Source organism: Pleurodeles waltl, unplaced genomic scaffold (assembly GCF_031143425.1).
Source record: "Pleurodeles waltl isolate 20211129_DDA unplaced genomic scaffold, aPleWal1.hap1.20221129 scaffold_67, whole genome shotgun sequence".
NCBI lineage: Eukaryota > Metazoa > Chordata > Amphibia > Caudata > Salamandridae > Pleurodeles > Pleurodeles waltl.
This window is the reverse complement of record NW_027150384.1, coordinates 706,263-713,631: the sequence shown is the minus strand read 5'-3', so window position 1 is coordinate 713,631 and position 7,369 is coordinate 706,263. Positions and strand designations below refer to the sequence as shown.

The following is a 7,369-nucleotide window of genomic DNA, read 5'->3' as shown; positions in this document are numbered from 1 at the left end:
CCTAAAAAGGACCTGGACTGCTCATCTGGACTCATGGAGTTCTGAACGTCCATGGCCAGACTTTATTTGAGAAGTCACTAAAACAGCTCTCTATGTATACTGGTCCTAGAGATGAGAAGTAACGGAATATGGATCTAAAGTGGTCAGATTACTTAACGTTCGGAAAACTTGTTAAATAGCACCCACGTGGCGTGGGAGAGTTGTGAGGGCCTCTAGTAAACCCTAACTTTTTTGTAGTTTTACATAGCGCCAACGTAGCACGGGGCATTGCAGCGCTTTACATGAACACCGGATTACTTACAGTAGGTCAGAATTTAAGTATTAATTAAGTGATAATTTCTCTGAAAGAGTGCTGTCCAGTACCCACTAACTGTTATTTATTTACAACACTGAGAATATCTATTCAAGTTATTTCAGTAGGTTATGTCATTCATTTCTGAATATGAATTCTTGTCTGAAGATAAAGTGCCACCTTGCGGCTGGAAAATGAATGGTTGCTAGAAAGAAAAAGATAAACAGCGGCTCTGGGCAACAGCCTGAACATTTGTGCAACTGTCAGAGAAATATAATTTGGTTGGGTCAAAATGTACACTCACGGTTTACGATGTCACTTCCCAAATCATTTTCTAAATACAAATTTATTCGATCTTTTCGAGTTCCTTACTCGAACTATTTATTGTTCAATAAAAAGATAAATCTTACACTTTGCTTACAAACTTGAATGCATAGCACTCTCAATTGTGACTTCCACCCGTGTTTCTACATGCAGACAGCCAGAACACACATGAAAATTTATAATATTCCAAAAGGGAAGGTTGTGTCAGAAGTGGGATTCGAACCCACGCCTCCAGGGGAGACTGCGACCTGAACGCAGCGCCTTAGACCGCTCGGCCATCCTGACAGATGTACATAGCTCTTTCAAGTCGTTTTATAATATGTCACAAGAACCAAGAGTTCATGGATGGATTTCTTGTCTCTGCGAACCACGACTGTCCCTTCAGAGGCCTTTGTGTGTCTGAATTGTACTCGGAGAAGGAGCCCCCCACTCTTTCAGCAGGTGCACGAGCCAGGCTGCCTTTGCTCATATCAGCTTCAGCCTCCTTCAAAACCTTCGCAAAAGAGACTGCCAGGTGTGAACCTGAGGTGAGAGGAGTCAATTAGAAGGTGGCTGGGCTGTGCTAACAAGAGTAACAGATGGGGTGGGGGCAGGGTGGGATTGGTCAGGCGGGCAATGGCCAAAGGGCCTGTGTGGGTTGTAGTTGTGGGGGCCGCTTTTTAGGGCAGAGTGGGGGCCGATTTGAGATCCATTTCTGCCTGTTCAGATGCTACCAGCGGCCCAGTGGGGGTCTAAGCGGCCTTTCTGGAGGCCTTGTTACCTTCCCTTCACCAACAGGACAGGAGTCATCAACCCCAGCACCCCCCACTCCACCCCAGGCCCGCACATTGATCCAAAAAGCTAACTTGGGCCGGCTACGGGCACATTAATGTATGCAGATTGAGCAGGGGGCCTGAACAGGAGTTGCCTCAATGATATTCAGCTGTGGTTCACTAGTGTAAAACAATCCATGCACCAGGAGTGCTGGCAAGGTTTACTTTTTTAAAAATCTCAGTGGAGCTAAGAAAACAAAAGTTATACTCATAGATCTTGACAGCTAGACAGATCATTCTGTTTATCCTAGGAGATTGATTTTAAATGATGGTACGTACTCAGTGCTTAATTTGTGCTTGTTGTTTCCGGTGTGGGGCGCCGGCACTTATTTTTGAGGGTCAGCACTTATTTTGTCTGCCTCAAGCATTGACTGCGAGCAAAAGACATATGGGAAAGACGGAGGAAGAGGAAAACGAAAAAGCATCACGAAAGGAGAAAGCAGAAAGCTGCAAGAGTGAGCTGAAGGGGCAGGGAGTGGCTGTAAATAGATTGAAGAGGCCCGAGGTGGCTTCAGGATTACGCTGCCTCAGTATTCCATCTTCGCACATTTAATTGCAGCAGCCACGTGTTTTCGAGGAGAGCTTTGAGCACAGGCATGTTTTTATTTACAAATTAAGCACTGTACATAGTATTTATACACTCTCACTTTCTCATGTACCTTAGGCTCCTATGTTAATGTTGCTTTAAGCTAGTGCCCAATAGAGTGTATGGTACCTCCTTATCTGAAGAAAATGATTTGAAATGTAGTATGCATTTCTTATGCACTTTACTTGCCTATCCTATGTGGATGATATGAATGATGGAATGTACTGTTTATGCACTTTCACTTTTTCATCGATTCTAGGTTTTTATGATAGTGCCGGATAATGCGCCATTTATCATCTCATGGCGGCGGGTGAATTGCTACGAGGTATTCATCTTAAAGGAGGTGGCTGACTTCATCATAATGAAATACGGCACTTTACTAACAGTGTAGCATGTTCACTCCTGATAGCAGCTCTTCTCACAACTTTTTCCACCGATTGTTGACAGGTGAGCTGTCCTAGAGTGGTCATCCTTAATTGCTTATATATAGGTAAATGGTGATTTATGATGAGAAAATGTATCTCTGTTTGTATATTTAACCTACATAATCTGTTTGATTTTATTTTGTTCTACTTGTGCAATATAGTGTTTTAGATATGGGCAGAAGATGATTTTTGATGTGGGGATGCGCCTTTGGTCGCATATATCACTTTTCTTATCTTCTTTTAATGTTTTGCCTGTGCAATTATTTTAAGTAATCACAATAAAGCTCATTACACACTTTTCTCAGTAAGGAGTCACACCTCGCTCTTAATAGGGTGGGAGGGAAACAAGAGAATCAGTGTGCCAGCCTGGCTGTAAAGTGCTGGGCCGGGGGCTGGCATCTGCCCACAATGCCCACGCCTAGCGCCCGCCCTGCGTCATTACATAATCACAGCAGACCTAAGTGCATGGCATAAGAGGGAGCCGAGAGAGGTGCCTTGCTTTGTAGGAAAGCACCCCAGATTCTGATTGGCTAGAGATAACAGACTCAACCCTCACAACCAGGGAAGAGGGGGTGAATTCTGAGAGACCAGATAAGTAGACGCCCCCTGGCGGAGAGGTCGGGCATTGCACCTATAAGTGCTCCTTAAACCCTGTCGCCCTTTCATGCTGCTCTGGAGCAAACACCGGTCCAGCCCTAACCGGGCATTATCTCTCATTAATGCTATACCCTGACGTCATAACTATTTGGTGTCCGTGTCTATATCGAATTTATGTGGTCAAAAACCCCAACTCATCTGCGACTGGCCTCTAAATAATTTACAAATATCTCTGTGGGAGAAACACATTTTTATTTTCCTAATAAAAACCTTTAGGGCCCGGGAGAAATAGGGATTAGATTTGCATTAATTTAACAGGCTCAGTGTGTGACCGTCGCACGCAATAATGAGTGTAGAGTTGTGTGAAGGCGGTTTCCTTTCTCTCTGCAGCTTTGAATAAAATGAATCAGATATTTCCTAAAATGAGACTCTCTGTGTCAGAAAACCAACCTCCTCCTGTTCTCTGGGATTGCCAAGCTGTGTCCAAGGGAAATACAGACAAAAATAATATACAGAACACTGTACAACGCCAGGGATGGTGAACACAATATATCCCACATGCACACTTCCAGACGGCTGCACGACTTTTGTTAAACCACACTGTGGGAGACAGCAGGGTGAGACGTGGGAGTGCACGAGTGTGAGACACACTGGGCAGGGAGAGGGGATTGTGACGTCACCAGCAGCAGGGCAGAGACCCGGGGCACATGCTGGGGGTGGGTAAACGGAGCCCCCACACTGTTTTTGGAGCGTGGGCTCGGTTCCCTGTACCGGAGGCTGACAGAGGCCGAATAGTGCCACCTTGGACTCCATTAAATTAATTGTACAACTTTACTTTGGCACAGAAGTTTTGAATGAAGTGCTTAGAGGCTCCGTCGTTCTGTTTAGCACAGTTAATTTGACGGGTATCTTTGGTGGCACAGCGATGGCAGAGGCTTATTTAGAGGTTTATTATGTAGCACGTCTTTGTGAGAGGTATATTTCAGGGCACAATAATGACACCAGGAATACTTCGAAGTGTTAGTCCGTGGCAGTGGTTGTGATGGGCATATTCTGGGCAAAATGATTCTAATCTGATATTCTGTCTCACTCTCCTGCCATTGAGTGTGGGCGGAGGGGTCCCCCATAGCGGCCACGTTTTCCAGACCCATCGTGATGTGTTGCTCCAGTCCAGTTTTATTTCTTTGAATTCTCGGACTTGTAGTCCTGTTTTATCATAGACTAAAAAAGACTACAAGTCCCAGAAGTCAAAGGAAAAATATGGCCTGGGGCAGGAGATGAAGCATGGACCTTGGGAACTTGACAGGGCTGGTATCGACTTCCTCCACTGTCAGAGGGCCACTCAGGTACCTGGACCGGTGCAATGGACCCCTGGCTGAAGCGGGCACCCAGACCTCTGTGGAGAAATGTGTCTAGTAGGCTGTCTCCGGATGCTTGAGGGGGTGTCGCCTCTCTCACGCCCCCTGGGCTCTAGGATGGATCTACATAACCTGAAGAGTTTATATATAGCCAGCTAAAAAGAAATAGCAATGATGGAAGGAGACAATAGACCCTACAATTTAAATTCTCGAAACTTCCTCGTGCCTGATAAGAGGACGGTATGATCCATAACCTGCCTGCTCGTGAGACGCACGTGTAATACATATGACCCGTACTGCCCTGCTCTGCCCCCTCGCGAGTGTCTGTACTTATACACATGGGCACTGGAGTAACAAAGGCCCCCGCGGTGAAGAGGGAGAGCGAGCTCTAGGGGGCCCTAGAGCTCCCGCGTGAGTCCGGAGGGGGCCCCTGCGTGCACTGTGCAGGGAAGTACGGGAGGGGGCATGAAAGGGTGGTCCCGTGCAGGGAGAGGTCAGACACCTGTGAGGCTGCGGCACCGGCAGGTGATGCTGGAGTCAGCTGGTGACTGAGGTCCGATGACAGAGCAGCCCTCCCGGCCAGGCTTTTTAGGGTGGGTTGGGGGGGGGGGGGCACCTGTAAACTCTTCACTACTGCACTGGACCTCCGGGGTGTTTTTCATGGGATCAGCACAGTCATTAAATGCGATCACAGGCCGCCGAAATAGCTCAGTTGGGAGAGCGTTAGACTGAAGATCTAAAGGTCCCTGGTTCGATCCCGGGTTTCGGCAGAATATTTTTTTTTATTGAATGAAAAACTTAGAAATATAAGACATTGTTTAAACAACAATAATATTATTTCTCTGTCGTGTCCCAGCTCCTCATTGGTTTGTGTCCTTCCTCCTTTGCCCCATCCCTTGTTCTTTCTTCCTTTTCTTTGCGCTCTCCCTTCCTCCTTCCCGGCCTTCCTTCCTTCGCTTCTCACCGCCCTCATTTCGTTATTTACACGTTTCTCATAATTCTGTCTCCCTCCGTCTCACCCCCATCGTTGTGCGTGCGCCTCACACCAGCGGCCCCATCACACTAAATGCGTGACAGATGTGCACCTAGGAGCTCAGTGCCACGTGCTGTGACGTTCACACCGTGGAGCACATTCCCCCTCCTGGGAGTAAAGTACACTCATGACATGCAGATCTGTAACAGCGGAGGGTGATCTCACGTGTGCCCTGTGACTGAGGACACACTCGACTCTCACTCACCGTGTGTCTGTAATTCAGGACACCCTCTACTCTCACTCACTGTGTGTCTGTGTACTTAAGGACACACTCCGCTCTCACTCACTGTGTGCCTATAACTCAGGACACACTCTACTCTCACTCACTGTGTGCGTCTATAACTCAAGACACACTCTGCTCTCACTCACTGTGTGTCTGTGTACTTAAGGACACACTCTGCTCTCACTCACTGTGTGCGTCTATAACTCAGGACACACTACTCTCACTCACTGTGTGTCTATAACTCAGGACACACTCTGCTCTCACTCGCTGTGCGTCTATAACTCAGGACACACTCTGCTCTCACTCACTGTGTGCGTCTATAACTCAGGACACACACTGCTCTCACTCACTGTGCGTCTATAACTCAGAACACACTCTACTCTCACTCAGGAGACACTCTACTCTCACTGTGTGTCTATAACTCGTGACACACTACTCTCACTCACTGTGCGTCTATAACTCGGGACACACTCTACTCTCACTCACTGTGCGTCTATAACTCAGGACACACTCTACTCTCACTCACTGTGTGCATCTGCTGTCACTCACTGTGCGTCTATAACTCAGGACACACTCTACTCTCACTCACTGCGTGTCTATAACTCAGGACACACTCTACTCTCACTCACTGCGTGTCTATAACTCAGGACACACTCTACTCTCACTCACTGTGTGTCTATAACTCAGGACACACTCTGCTCTCACTCACTGTGTGCGTCTATAACTCGTGACACACTCTGCTCTCACTCACTGTGTGCGTCTATAACATGTGACACACTCTGCTCTCACTCACTGTGTCTATAACTCAGGACACCCTCTACTCTCACTCACTGTGTGTCTATAACTCAGGACACACTCTGCTCTCACTCACTGTGCGTCTATAACTCAGGACACACTCTACTCTCACTCACTGTGTGTCTATAACTCAGGACACACTCTGCTCTCACTCACTGTGCGTCTATAACTCAGAACACACTCTACTCTCACTCACTGTGTCTATAACTCAGGACACCCTCTACTCTCACTCAGGCCACACTCTACTCTCACTGTGTGTCTATAACTCGTGACACACTACTCTCACTCACTGTGCATCTATAACTCAGGACACATTCTACTCTCACTCACTGTGCGTCTATAACTCAGGACACACTCTACTCTCACTCACTGTGTGTCTATAACTCAGGACACACTCTGCTCTCACTCACTGTGCATCTATAACTCAGGACACACTCTGCTCTCACTCGCTGTGTGCATCTATAACTCAGGACAGACTCTGCTCTCACTCACTGTATGTCTATAACTCAGGACACACTCTGCTCTCACTCACTGTGTGTCTATAACTCAGGACATACTCTGCTCTCACTCACTGTGTGTCTGTAACTCAAGACACACTCTGCTCTCACTCACTGTGCGTCTGTAACTCAGGACACCCTCTGCTCTCACTCACTGTGTGTCTGTGTACTTAAGGACACACTCTACTCTCACTCGCTGTGTGCATCTATAACTCAGGACACACTCTACTCTTACTCACTGTGCGTCTATAACTCAGGACACACTCTACTCTCACTCACTGTGTGTCTATAACTCAGGACACCCTCTGCTCTCACTCACTGTGCGTCTATAACTCAGGACACACTCTGCTCTCACTCACTGTGCATCTATAACTCAGGACACATTCTACTCTCACTCACTGTGCGTCTATAACTCAAGACACACTCT

General features: G+C 47.2%; 2 non-coding genes across 2 annotated transcripts; one reads left to right on the top strand and one right to left on the bottom strand.

The window, feature by feature from the left end:
• Positions 1–818: 818 nt before the first annotated feature.
• Positions 819–901, bottom strand: TRNAL-CAG (transfer RNA leucine (anticodon CAG)). The gene has a single exon. It is a non-coding gene; the product is annotated as a tRNA-Leu (tRNA).
• A 4,190-nt stretch (positions 902–5,091) lies between these two features.
• Positions 5,092–5,164, top strand: TRNAF-GAA (transfer RNA phenylalanine (anticodon GAA)). The gene has a single exon. It is a non-coding gene; the product is annotated as a tRNA-Phe (tRNA).
• The last annotated feature ends 2,205 nt before the right edge of the window (positions 5,165–7,369 follow it).